At 43.5% G+C, this 13,458-nt stretch overlaps 3 non-coding genes across 3 annotated transcripts; 1 reads left to right on the forward strand and 2 right to left on the reverse strand.

Moving 5' to 3' along the window:
* Positions 1–229: 229 nt before the first annotated feature.
* Positions 230–317, reverse strand: trnap-ugg (transfer RNA proline (anticodon UGG)). The gene is given in 2 exon segments: positions 230–265; positions 282–317. It is a non-coding gene; the product is annotated as a tRNA-Pro (tRNA).
* A 2,117-nt stretch (positions 318–2,434) lies between these two features.
* On the reverse strand, positions 2,435–2,522 carry trnap-ugg (transfer RNA proline (anticodon UGG)). Its single transcript is given in 2 exon segments — positions 2,435–2,470; positions 2,487–2,522. It is a non-coding gene; the product is annotated as a tRNA-Pro (tRNA).
* Positions 2,523–13,161: 10,639 nt separating this feature from the next.
* trnai-uau (transfer RNA isoleucine (anticodon UAU)) lies at positions 13,162–13,255 on the forward strand. The gene is made up of 2 exons: positions 13,162–13,199; positions 13,220–13,255. It is a non-coding gene; the product is annotated as a tRNA-Ile (tRNA).
* The last annotated feature ends 203 nt before the right edge of the window (positions 13,256–13,458 follow it).

Raw genomic sequence — 13,458 nt, forward strand, 5'->3', positions numbered from 1 at the left:
CAAGGATTGGCCGGAACCAAACACGGGTTTAGGTTGTCCAATGAGACACAGAGCCGAGAACATCTGAGATACTTTAATTTTACTCAGTTCGGTGAGTTTCACTTTGCTCCTGGGAAACTCCAGGATTTGGACGATGTGGGAACAACGGAGCGAAATCACACATTTGAAATTTGTCTCTTTTCTCATATGTCGACCGACTCAGAAGCGTTTCTTTGACTAAAAGTCGGCAGGGCTCGTCCGGGATTTGAACCCGGGACCGCTCGCATTTCAATTGTAAAAATCCCAAAGCGAGAATCATACCCCTAGACTAACGAGCCGCCCACAACAAAAACCGTAGCTCTAAGATTGTGACGGTAGTTTAGTATTCGGCCCATCGTGCCTGTGCTGACTCTCAGAGACCTATCTGATGAGTCCCACGCTCCATAGTCCTGCTAATGTTTTTCCTTTGATGAATATATTATTAATTTGAGACATTACATTACCAAAGAGCTGCATCCTTGTCAGTAAAAAGTTGAATTTGGCAATGAGGTTAAATGTGATTAACAAAAAAACGAGAGGGGTCAAATGTTTAACACAATAATGACGAGATTGGGAGCACACTGGCTTAGCAGTCCATCGACTGAACCTCTCGGCCACCTCGTCTCCTACTTACAGCAACGTCAGACATCTATCCACTCCTTTTTGCATCAAAACAGAAATAATGTGCAAGAAAGTCTACTTCACCACCTGTTCTGCCCACGCAACCAGATCGGCAGTGATGAAAATGTGCCATTAGTTTCTTAAAGCAAACAGCCTTCCTTTACATCAGGTGAGTGACTGTACGAGATGGTTGGTTTTGAGGCAGAATCAAAATAATAAATATAAAATTTCACACGGCGAGTAAGTTGACCGTGGCAAGACTCGAACCTGCAATCTTCTGATAAAATCGCGGTAAGAACCGAAGTCAGATGCTTAATCCATTCGAGAAAGCGGCCGCTGCCGTTGGCGCAACATTTGTTGTTTTTTTATATTGAGAGTAAATTTGGGACAAGGGTTATATCAAGGAGTGAATTTCGAAAAACATGAGCATATTTCGAGTAATGAATAGATGCGCTGCGATATGGATGCGCACGGGCACAGGCAACGTCAATGTAGCTTGAATCACAACAGTTTTACAATTCGGCCATCGCAGCTGAAATCACATTATTTTTAAAACTATACAGGATGATCCTGCATTTTGATAAAATACGTCTTAAAAGAGCAAATTATGAACCGGAACTGACAACCATCCCGTTTAAACAGACACCAAATGATCCGGGACTGCAAGCACACCCCTCTTGTACAGATCCAGAATGACCCTTGACTTACAGCAGTTCCTTTTTTTAAAATAAAAAAGTGGGATTTCTGTCATTCTTGAAGGCAATTGTGCTGTGTGTGAATAAACGGGGGGCTGAGGACCACGCGGGTCTGCGAAGGTTATTGAAGCCACAGTTGATAGACAGGCAGGAAGGAGGGAGGGAAGTAAAACCAACCCGACAAAAAGTAAATTTTCACGTTTTCACGTTCAATAGGATAATCATTCAGATGGTTTAGGGAAAAGTTAAAGATTCCTGACTTTTTCAACAAAATCAGCGCCTGGAAAATATAGGCAGCGTGAAAGGACAAAAAGGAATGGCTGTGATACTGTGGAACGCAGAAGTGATTAAATAATAAATGGCACAACGGGGAAACGGCGAAGTGGGTGGTGATCGGGGAATAAAGTAACAAAGAATCGTCCAGGAATGGTGTTAGTGGGAACAGCAGAACCATTATCTGACAATGGGAGCGGTCCTTATGATCCCATATGTTCAAGCTAATGCTGAGGCCAGAAGCCGATAAAATGCCTAAAATATAGGTGTCAACGCCATTACCAGACAATGGTAGTGATGCTTACGATCCGATATGCTGAACCTAGTGTTGAGGCCAGAAGACTATAACATGCCTGAAATATAGGGCCTTTTAATCTGACCAGGCAGCTTGGCCTCCCGGATTGATTTCTTATCCGGTTTGAATTCGGCAGCCAAGGGATTAATTCAAAAGTCACCTTCTCAGCGCTCGAGAAACAGGATGCATTCATATTCAGGGCAGAGTTTGCTTCACGTTGAAGTTGAGATTGACGCTGAATGTGTGCTTATCCCAATGGAGGTGAGTTCATTCGTGCAGAAACGAAGATATACTGATCAAGTATTGGTCGGAATTAAACACAGGTTTTGCTTGTCCAATGAGAAACAGAGCCGAGTACATCTGAGATACTTTAATTTTACTCAGTTCGGTGAGTTTCACTTTGCTCCTGGGAAACTCCAGGATTTGGACGATGTGGGAACAACGGAGCGACATCACACGTTTTAATTTGAAATGTGTACGTTTTCTCACATGTCGACCTGCTCAGAAGCGGTTCTTTGACTAAAAGTTGGCAGGGCTCGTCCGGGATTTGAACCCGGGACCTCTCGCATGTCAATTGTGAAAATCCCAAAGCGAGAATCATATCCCTAGACCAACGAGCCGCCGACAATGAGGAGTGTAACTCTCAGATTCTGACGGTAGTTTACTATTCAGCCCATCGTGCCTGTGCTGACTCTGAGAGACCGATCTGATGAGTCCCCCTCTCCATAGTACTGCTAATGTTTTCCCTTTGATGAATATATTATAAATTTGAGACATTACATTACCAAAGAGCTGCATCCTTGTCAGTGAAAAGTGAATTTGGCATTGAGGTTAAATGTGATTGACAAAAAAAACAGAGGGATCAAAATCTGAGATATTTAAATGTTACTCAATTAGTAAATGTCACCTTGTTTCTGTGAAACTCTGCGATTTGGACGCCATGGGAACAACTGCGGGAAATTACACGTTTTCATTTAAAATTTTAATTTTTCTCACATGTCGACCGGCTGTGAGAAGCGGATTTTGTCTAAAAGATAGCGGAGCTCGTTCGGGATTTGAAAACGAGATCTCTTACATTTGAATTATGAAAATCTCGAAGCGAGAAGCTCAACCCTGGACCAACGAGCCGCCGACAGCGACAAGCTTCGGGCTCAGACTCTGACGTTAGTTCACTATTCGGCCCATCCTGCATGTACTGTCTCTCAGAGACCATGTAATTAGACCCCATGATCATAGCCCTGCTAATGTTTTCCCTTTGATCAATATATTATTAATTTGAAACATTACATGACCAAAGTGCAGCATCCTTGTCACTAAATGTTGAATTTGGCCATGAGATTAAATATGATTGAAAAAATAACCGAAAGGGTCAATTGCTTAACCTCATAACGACGAGGATGGAATTCGAACTCACGCATGCACAGCACACTGGATTAGGAGATCTTCATCTGAAGTTTTACGGCCACCTCGTCTCCTATTGCTAGCTAAGTCAGCAATTGAATCTGCTGGTTTTTGCATCCAAACACAAATAATGTTGAAGAAAATCTACTTCACCGCTTTTTCTGCCCGTGCAACCAGATCGACAGTGAAAATGTGCCATTAGCTTCTTGAAGCAAACAGCCTTCCTTTCCTTCATGTCAGTGACTGCACTAGATGACTGGTTTTGTGGCAGAATGACAACAAAGAATAGAACAGTTCCCGCAGCGAGTTAATTTACAGCAGCAAGATTCCAGCCTGCAAATTTCTGATAACGTCGCGGTTGTAATCAAAATCAGACGCCTTATCCATTAAGCCACGCGGCTGCTGCAATGAGGAAAAACATTGTTGTTGTTTATATTCCGAGCAAATTAGGGGCAACAGCTATATCAAGGAGTGGGTTTTGGAAAAGCTGAGCATATTTCAAGTAAATGAACAGAAACGCTGCTATCTGGGTGCGCAATTTATCTGGGCTTGGAACTTGGAACACGACAGCTTAATTCGGTCATCACAGCTGAAATCACACTCCTTTTCAAAATATACATGGTGATCCGGGACTATGTGAAAATCCGTCTTAAAGGGAAAGATTATGCACCGGAACTGACAACCATCCCGTTTAAACAGACACAGAATGATCCGGGACTGCAAGCACATCCCTTTTATACAGATGCAGAATGACCCTTGACTGGGTATGAAAGCAAATACCCCTGAAGCAGATAAAGAATGTTCTTGGACTGCGAGTTCTTTAATTTTAAACCGGCCCAGAATGACCCGGGTCTGAGAGCAAATCCCTTTGAAAACAGACACAGATTGATCCTGGACTGACAGCAAATCCATTTAGACAGACACAAACTAATCCGGGACCTCTCGCCTTTCCACTGTGATAATCCCAAAGAGAGAATCATACCCCTAGACCAAGGAGCAGCCGACAGTAAAGTGCGTAACCCATTCTATATTAAAAGGGCATATTTTGACGGCAGTGAAGAAAGCTATTCGGCCCAACTTGGTTGTGCTGTGTCTCTGAGAGAGCGATCAAATTAGTCCCCCTCCCCATAATCTTGCGAATAAGAACATAAGAACGTAAATTTTACCTTTGATGAATATATTGGTCCTGAAGTCATTGTGCTCGGCTTCCCCCAGGCGCTCAGCTGAAAATAGTGATAACGTTCCACAACTACCTTTTGCTCCTGCACCGTCCGCATCTGAGGCATTCTCTTCCCGCCCTTCGCAGCACATTCAAGTCTTGGAACTGTGGGGGGATAAGCTGGATTCACGTGGCTCTGGACAGCGAAAGAAGGTACAGTATTATCATTTGTAATAATAGCATCTCCTTCAGTAGGGGTTCTCAATATTACGAATGAAAACGCCCCCATCAACCAAACACACATAAAAAGTTAAAAAAAAACACCTCACGTATTTAATATTAATTTAAATTAAAGTTAACAAATGTGTTAGAAAAAAATATATTTTTCGAATTTAAAAAAAAGTTTGTTATTTAGGGTTTAAAATAAACCTTCCTCAGTGAACAGATTTTTTAAACATAAAAATGTTATTACATTTTATTTGTAGATGTTTTTATATTTTTTTACATGTTTTAAAACACTTATGCTGATAAAAGTAGGCTATGCGCCAGCTTTTCCCAGGCGCAAGAAATTTAAGGACATTCGCTGAGCAATAGGTAGCAAATAGCGCATACTCACCCATCGAATATCCTTCTGCTGAAGAGCGTTCGATCTGTCAAGCAAGAATTTGACATTGGGAAACCTGATTTTCAGTGCATGCGCCTCGCACGCCAAGGAAGGGCTTTTGTGAGTCCGTGCTGGTTGCATACATATTCCGTACAGACCCAGTCAGGCCGGAATTACAGGCCCTACATTAATTTGAGACATGACATGACCAAAGTGCAGCATCCTTGACAGTAAAAGGCAAATTTGGCCATGAGGCTTTATGTGATTGACAAAACAACAAAAGGATTCCAACGTTTAACACAATAAGAACGAGTCTGGGATTCGGACCTGAGCATGCAGATCACAATGGATTAGCAGTTATTCGCCTTAAACTCTGGGCCACATCGTCTACCGTTTGCAGCAACGTTAGGCATTCAAATTCCTGCTTTTTGCATCCAAGCAGAAATATCCTGCAAGAATGTCCACTTCACCGCTTGTCCTGCTTAAGCAACCAGATCGACAATGTTGTAAATGTGCCATCCGCTTCTTAAAGCAAACGGCTTTCCATTACGTCGTTGAGTGACTGTACACACGTGGAGTTAAGTGCACCAGATACAGCAGAAGTAGGAGCTGCTGGAACAGCGGAGTTAGGATATTCATAAAAAGTATGAATTGGGATAGGGCAGCAGAAACAGGGGAAGTAGGAGCTCTGCAAACAGGGAAATTTGAAGCTCCAGAAACGGGAATTAGGAGCTCCAGAAACAGCAGCATTGGTTGATCTACAGCAACAGCGGAATGAGAGAGCCCTAAAATGAGAGGAAATAAATCAAGAAACAGTTGAATTAGAATCTCCAGAAACACGGAGAATGAGGATCAACGGAAACAGTGTAATCAGGACCTCCGGATACGAGGGATTTCTGAAGGGCCACCAGAAATAGGCGAATTAGGAGATCATGACAGAAACCTGAAAATTAGCAGAGAGCTCCACAAACAGAGAAATTGCTAGACCGCTCCAGTTCTTAGCTCTAAATACTGGGGAGTTAGGAGAGGGCATCATAATCAGGGAAAGGAGGAGCTCTAGAAATAAGGTAATTAGGAAGAGGAAAATTAAGAGCTCCAGCACTTTACCTTGTAAAGCAGGGGAATTAGGAGCAGCAGAAAAGGAGAGATAGGAGTTAAAGAAAGAAATGAATTAGGATCACTTGATACAGGGGAAATATGAGCTCCAGTGACAGGGACATTAGTTACTCCAAAACAAGGGAAAAAGAAGCTACTGAAACAGTAGAACGAGCAGCTGCAGAAACAGTGGAATTGGAGCGCCAGAAAGAGGATAATCTGGAGTTCCTGACGCAGGGAAATGAGGAGCTCCAGAAACTGGGGAAACAGAAACAGCTGAATCAGAGCAATGAGGAGTCCAAGAAAATGGAGAATTAGGAGCTGCAGAAATTGGGGAATAAGGAGTTCGAAACATGGAAATAGGAGCTCCTGAAACAGAGGGATAACGAGCTCCTAAAACAGTGGGATAAGGAGCTCATGAAACAGAGGGATAAGGAGCTTCTGAAACATGGGGAATTCAGACACCGGCTACACGAAATTAGGAGTTTCAGAAACAGGGGCATTTGGTGTTCAAAAGACAGGTGAATTATGACCAGCAAAAACCGGAGGATTAGGAGAGATTACAGAACTTGCACTACTAAATATCATTGTCAGGCACAGTGTCGAAGTATAATATACTCTGATCCATCGTTCTTAGGTTCAATGTGGAAGAATTTACACTTCGCCACAGGGACCTATCACTGCACAGTTTTTTTCGCAAACACTTAATAAACGTCTCTTTGCAACTTTATGTTCCACGATACTATTTTCAGTGTCAGTTACATTGTTATATACTAAAATTAGACGAGAGAGCGAGATTGGAAAGAGTCTCCCCGTTTATTTTTCTTTCTCTGTCTCCTCACATCTGTCTTTCTTTCTGTCTCGCCATCTGTTTCCAACACTCTCTCGTCCTATCTATCACTCCGTCGACTTTCTCGCCACGTGTGTAACCCCCGCCTGTCTTTCTTTGTGCCCCTCCCGCCTGTCTCTCCGTCTGACGCCCACTGTATTTTTCTTTCCTCTGCTGTTATCTCTTTTTCCGTCTCCCCGTCTGTGCCCATTAGTCTCTCCCCCTCCACCCCTCTCCCGTCTGTCTCTACAGTCTGTCCCTTGAAGTTCTCGTACCGTCTGGCCCCACAGTCTGTCAACCTACTTCTCTTACTGCCTTCCTCTGTCGCGACATCCCTGTCTCCCTCCTGTTTAACTCCACCGTTTGTCACCCTCGCTGTCTCCCCTTTCTGGCTGTCTCTCTCCCGAACTTTGCTGTGTCTGTCTGGTCCTTCTGTTCTATTTCTGACTTGCCCGTTTCCGTCTGCTGTATCACTCTCTCCTTCATCCCCTAAAGGCTATTAGTGAACCAGATGAATTGTTACGACACTCCAGTATTATCATGGTCATTTCTTATACTAGCTCTTTAAATTCAGATTGATGCAATTAACTGAATTTAAATTCCTCAGCTGCCTTTGCAGGATCTCAAGTTATATCTCGGAAACTTTGGACCAGGCCTCTGGATTAGGAGTTCAGTAACATTCCCATTCTGCTACCGTACGATCTCTCTCTCTCTCTCTCTCGGTGTATTACCGGTCTGACTCCTCCGTCTTTCTCCCCACCTGCCTCTCTCTGTCTTTTTCCACCGCCTGTCTCCATCAGTCTATTTTCCCACTCTCCTACCCATGTCTGTCTCTCGCTCTGATCCCCCATATGTCTCTCTTATTCTCCCTCCTCGTAGGTCTTTCTGGTCCTCTCTCTCCTGTATGCCTCTCTCTCTGTCTCTGTCTACTCATAGAAACATAGAAACATAGAAACATAGAAAATAGGTGCAGGCGTAGGCCATTCGGCCCTTCTAGCCTGCACCGCCATTCAATGAGTTCATGGCTGAACATTCAACTTCAGTACCCCATTCCTGCTTTCTCGCCATTCCCCTTGATCCCCCTAGCAGTAAGGACCTCATCTAACTCCTTTTTAAATATATTTAGTGAATTGGCCTCAACAACTTTCTGTGGTAGAGAATTCCACAGGTTCACCACTCTCTGGGTGAAGAAGTTCCTCCGCATCTCGGTCCTAAATGGCTTACCCCTTATCCTTAGACTGTGACCCCTGGTTCTGGACTTCCCCAACATTGGGAACATTCTTCCTGCATCTAACCTGTCTAACCCCGTCAGAATTTTATATGTTTCTATGAGGTCCCCTCTCATTCTTCTGAACTCCAGTGAATACAAGCCCAGTTGATCCAGTCTTTCTTGATAGGTCAGTCCCGCCATCCCGGGAATCAGTCTGGTGAACCTTCGCTGCACTCCCTCAATAGCAAGAATGTCCTGCCTCAGGTTAGGAGACCAAAACTGTACACAATACTCCAGGTGTGGCCTCACCAATGCCCTGTACAACTGTAGCAACACCTCCCTGCCCCTATACTCAAATCCCCTTGCTATGAAGGCCAACATGCCATTTGCTTTCTTAACCGCCTGCTGCACCTGCATGCCAACCTTCAATGACTGATGTACCATGACACCCAGGTCTCTTTGCACCTCCCCTTTTCCTAATCTGTCACCATTCAGATAATAGTCTGTCTCTCTGTTTTTACCACCAAAGTGGATAACCTCACATTTATCCACATTATACTTCATCTGCCATGCATTTGCCCACTCACCTAACCTATCCAAGTCGCTCTGCAGCCTCACAGCATCCTCCTCGCAGCTCACACTACCACCCAACTTAGTGTCATCCGCAAATTTGGAGATACTACATTTAATCCCCTCATCTAAATCATTAATGTACAGTGCAAACAGCTGGGGCCCCAGCACAGAACCTTGCGGTACCCCACTAGTCACTGCCTGCCATTCTGAAAAGTACCCATTTACTCCGACTCTTTGCTTCCTGTCTGACAACCAGTTCTCAATCCATGTCAGTACACTACCCCCAATCCCATGTGCTCTAACTTTGCACATCAATCTCTTGTGTGGGACCTTGTCGAACGCCTTCTGAAAGTCCAAATATACCACATCAACTGGTTCTCCCTTATCCACTCTACTGGAAACATCCTCAAAAAATTCCAGAAGATTTGTCAAGCATGATTTCCCTTTCACAAATCCATGCTGACTTGGACCTATCATGTCACCTCTTTCCAAATGCACTGCTATGACATCCTTAATAATTGATTCCATCATTTTACCCACTACCGATGTCAGGCTGACCGGTCTATAATTCCCCGTTTTCTCTCTCCCTCCTTTTTTAAAAAGTGGGGTTACATTGGCTACCCTCCACTCCATAGGAACTGATCCAGAGTCAATGGAATGTTGGAAAATGACTGTCAACGCATCCACTATTTCCAAGGCCACCTCCTTAAGTACTCTGGGATGCAGTCCATCAGGCCCTGGGGATTTATCGGCCTTCAATCCCATCAATTTCCCCAACACAATTTCCCGGCTAATAAGGATTTCCCTCAGTTCCTCCTCCTTACTAAACCCCCCGACCCCTTTTATAACCGGAAGGTTGTTCGTGTCCTCCTTCGTGAATACCGAACCAAAGTACTTGTTCAATTGGTCCGCCATTTCTTTGTTCCCCGTTATGACTTCCCCTGATTCTGACTGCAGGGGACCTACATTTGTCTTTACTAACCTTTTTCTCTTTACATATCTATAGAAACTTTTGCAATCCGTCTTAATGTTCCCTGCAAGCTTCTTCTCATACTCCATTTTCCCTGCCCTAATCAAACCCTTTGTCCTCCTCTGCTGAGTTCTAAATTTCTCCCAGTCCCCAGGTTCGCTGCTATTTCTGGCCAATTTGTATGCCACTTCCTTGGCTTTAATACTATCCCTGATTTCCCTTGATAGCCACGGTTGAGCCACCTTCCCTTTTTTATTTCTATGCCAGACAGGAATGTACAATTGTTGTAGTTCATCCATGCGGTCTCTAAATGTCTGCCATTGCCCATCCACAGTCAACCCCTTAAGTATCATTCGCCAATCCATCTCAGCCAATTCACGCCTCATACCTTCAAAGTTAGCCTTCTTTAAATTCTGGACCATGGTCTCTGAATTAACTGTTTCATTCTCCATCCTAATGCAGAATTCCACCATATTATGGTCACTCTTCCACAAGGGGCCTCGCACAACGAGATTGCTAATTAATCCTTTCTCATTACATAACACCCAGTCTAAGATGGCCTCCCCCCTAGTTGGTTCCTCGACATATTGGTCTAAAAAACCATCCCTTATGCACTCCAGAAAATCCTCCTCCACCGTATTGCTTCCAGTTTGGTTAGCCCAATCTATGTGCATATTAAAGTCACCCATTATAACTGCTGCACCTTTATTGCACGCACCCCTAATTTCCTGTTTGATGCCCTCCCCAACATCACTACTACTGTTTGGAGGTCTGTACACAACTCCCACTAACGTTTTTTGCCCTTTGGTGTTCTGCAGCTCTACCCATATTGATTCCACATCATCCAAGCTAATGTCCTTCCTAACTATTGCCTTAATCTCCTCCTTAACCAGCAATGCTACCCCACCTCCTTTTCCTTTTATTCTATCCTTCATCTGTCTGCCGTTGCTGTCTCCCCCATCTTTATCACTCGGCGTCTCACCCTATCTACCCCGATTGTTTCAGCCAACTCGCTATTTATCTGTCTCTTAAACCTCTGTCTCAACCGCTCTCTCTCATTCTCACTGCCTCACCCCACCGTCTGTCTGTCTCTCTCTATCTCAGCCCAGTTTGCTATCTTTCTGGCTAGCTCCCGTCTGCCTACCCTGTCTGTCACTTACTGTCTCCCTTCCACCATTCACCCTCTTCTGCCCCTGTCTTTCGCTCTCTGTCTGCCTTCCGTCAGTCTTCCCCGTCTGCCTCTCATATCTGAGAACGGCTGAAATGTCATCACACGCAAAGCACAAAATCTGATTCAAGTTTGGCAGGCTCTCTGTTGCCATGTATTTACCTCAGTCTGAAACAGAATATGACATGTTGTGAATGGCGATTGCAATAATTATTAATCTTTCACAGAGTGTTATGAAATTAATTTAATAAGCTTCATTTTAATTTAATGAATCCCGGAACGGGCATCGAAACTGTGTCGACGAGAATAGAGCGCTGCATCCTAACAACTAGGTGGTGGTCACAGGGGTGAGTAAACATTGATATCGAGAACTCGTGAACCAGTCAGACAGCCTCTGTGAGAATGTTCAAATGGAGACTGTTCAAAGTAAACTAGTGGCAACAGCAGTGAACTGCAATTTAAAAAACAGCCAAAGTCTGTATTTTTCCCCGGCTCCCATGGCGGAAATTAAACGGCACAAGTTAACCATTTTGTAGATTGAATGTGTTTTCTAACTGGCTCGTTTTATTAACTGTAAAATATATGATTTATCTTAAAGACTTGGACATTTCATTGCAGTCCTCTGATGTTGCGACTTTACAAGAACAACAACGACACTTTAGCTCCCAGATTCATGCGTGGTACCTGGATTGGTTTCAATACCCACAAACTGGCACTTTAGGATTACAATATCGGACAGTGTCTGGATTGCATTGTTGATGCTTCACGTCAATGACATTTAATCACAAACCAGTCATCAGAAGTTTTTTTCTAGAGATGCTGCTTGACTGGCTGTGTATATCCTACATTTTCTGATTTCATTTCAGTTTTACAGGATTCGCAGTACTTTGTTTTTGAAGCTAAAAAGTAACATAAGTTGACGTCATTGGCGATTCAACAGTCAGTACCTTTATGCAATGGCAAACGTGAGTCATGCGTGGTGTGCATCCTCCCTGCTGCCAGGTAAAGAACATCACTGAGTCGGTGCAGAACATTCTGAGAGGTGAAGGGGAGCAGCCGTGATCTATGTGCTAACCATTGACATAAGTAATGAAGGGGATGAGTTCCTTTAGTCACAGTTTCAAGTGCAATTGAGGAAATATATGAGCAGGACCACAAAGGTATTCTATGGATTATTTCCAGTGCACCGCGCAATTGAATTTAGAAATGGCAACGTGTGTCTGGATAAACGGTGCACGAGGTTGTGCTCCAGAATCCGGGGGCATTGGGACCAGTTCTGGCGCAGGAGTGACCTGTTACAGTACGTCGCGTTGTACATCAAGAGAGCTCGCGGGAAGGTTAACTACTGGGGCGGGTGAGGGATTGAACTAATTTGCCAGTGGATTTGTGTACCAGGATGAAACATCTGTAGATGTTGTAATTATGCCTTTTTACACAAGTCCAATTGATTATTATATATCAACTATAGCAGTGAACGTGGCCTCAGACACCACATTTCAGCCCATCCTTGGGAAACGATATACCACGGCTCGCCCAAACCTTCCCTTACACTGAGCACAAGCACAGGAAACACAGGCAGATCAGAATTTGCTGAGGACCGTAGAGAGTACAATGTTCTTTGATTAGTGATTGCTCTAAGTATATTTTGGTGTTTCTGTTGCAATTTGTTCTGTGGGATATAAATATATTTTGTATATCTATGTTAGTGTTTATGCATTTGAATGCAACAAAGTTATTTATAATAGTATTGTGGAGCATCTGTATTTGTTATAAATGTATTTTCTGTGCATACCTTTCTATCTATGTTACTTTTAAACACCTCGCAAATAAACGTAAATACAATTATAGCACAGCGATACTTCGAGATAAATTCATAAAGAAAACAGACATAAAACAAGTACATTTATAAAATCAAAGATATGAACACAAATAATTTGATTATCAAGGTTCCACACAATTTAATTTACAAATCACAGATAGATGCACAGATATATTTATAAATTTCCCGCAAGGACATCCAAATTCATTACAAATAACAAAATGGATTGCACACGAAAATAAAACACGTCTATGGCGAAAAAGTTTGGAGTCGCAATAACTGAAGGCTTCTTGCAGAGAGCCGGCACTGACACGATGGGATGAACAGCTTCCTTCTGTGTTGAATGATTCGATGAATCTTTGTCTTCTTGCTTGTGAGACAGATGGAACAGGCAGCTCTATGATGGGAGCACTGATACCGCAATGCAGGCAGCTCTAGTGGCGCAATCGGTTACCGCGCGGTACTTATATGACAGTGCAGGCCCGGGAAATGCCGAGGTTGTGAGTTCGAGCTTCACCTAGAGCAACCGATGATTTTGCATGTGATGTCTGAGGCCTTTTTCTATTGATCCATCTGTCTTGTATATTCGGCCATGTATCACGGTGCTGTCTGTCTCTCTCACTCCGGTTATCTCAGTGGCAATCTGTGGGCCATTTGTCAATGAATACCCGTGTCTGTTCCCCACATGTGATAAATGAGGGGATCAAACAATTCCTCATCTAATTCTA

This window comes from Pristiophorus japonicus, unplaced genomic scaffold (genome assembly GCF_044704955.1).
Source record: "Pristiophorus japonicus isolate sPriJap1 unplaced genomic scaffold, sPriJap1.hap1 HAP1_SCAFFOLD_62, whole genome shotgun sequence".
Classification (NCBI taxonomy): Eukaryota; Metazoa; Chordata; class Chondrichthyes; family Pristiophoridae; genus Pristiophorus; species Pristiophorus japonicus.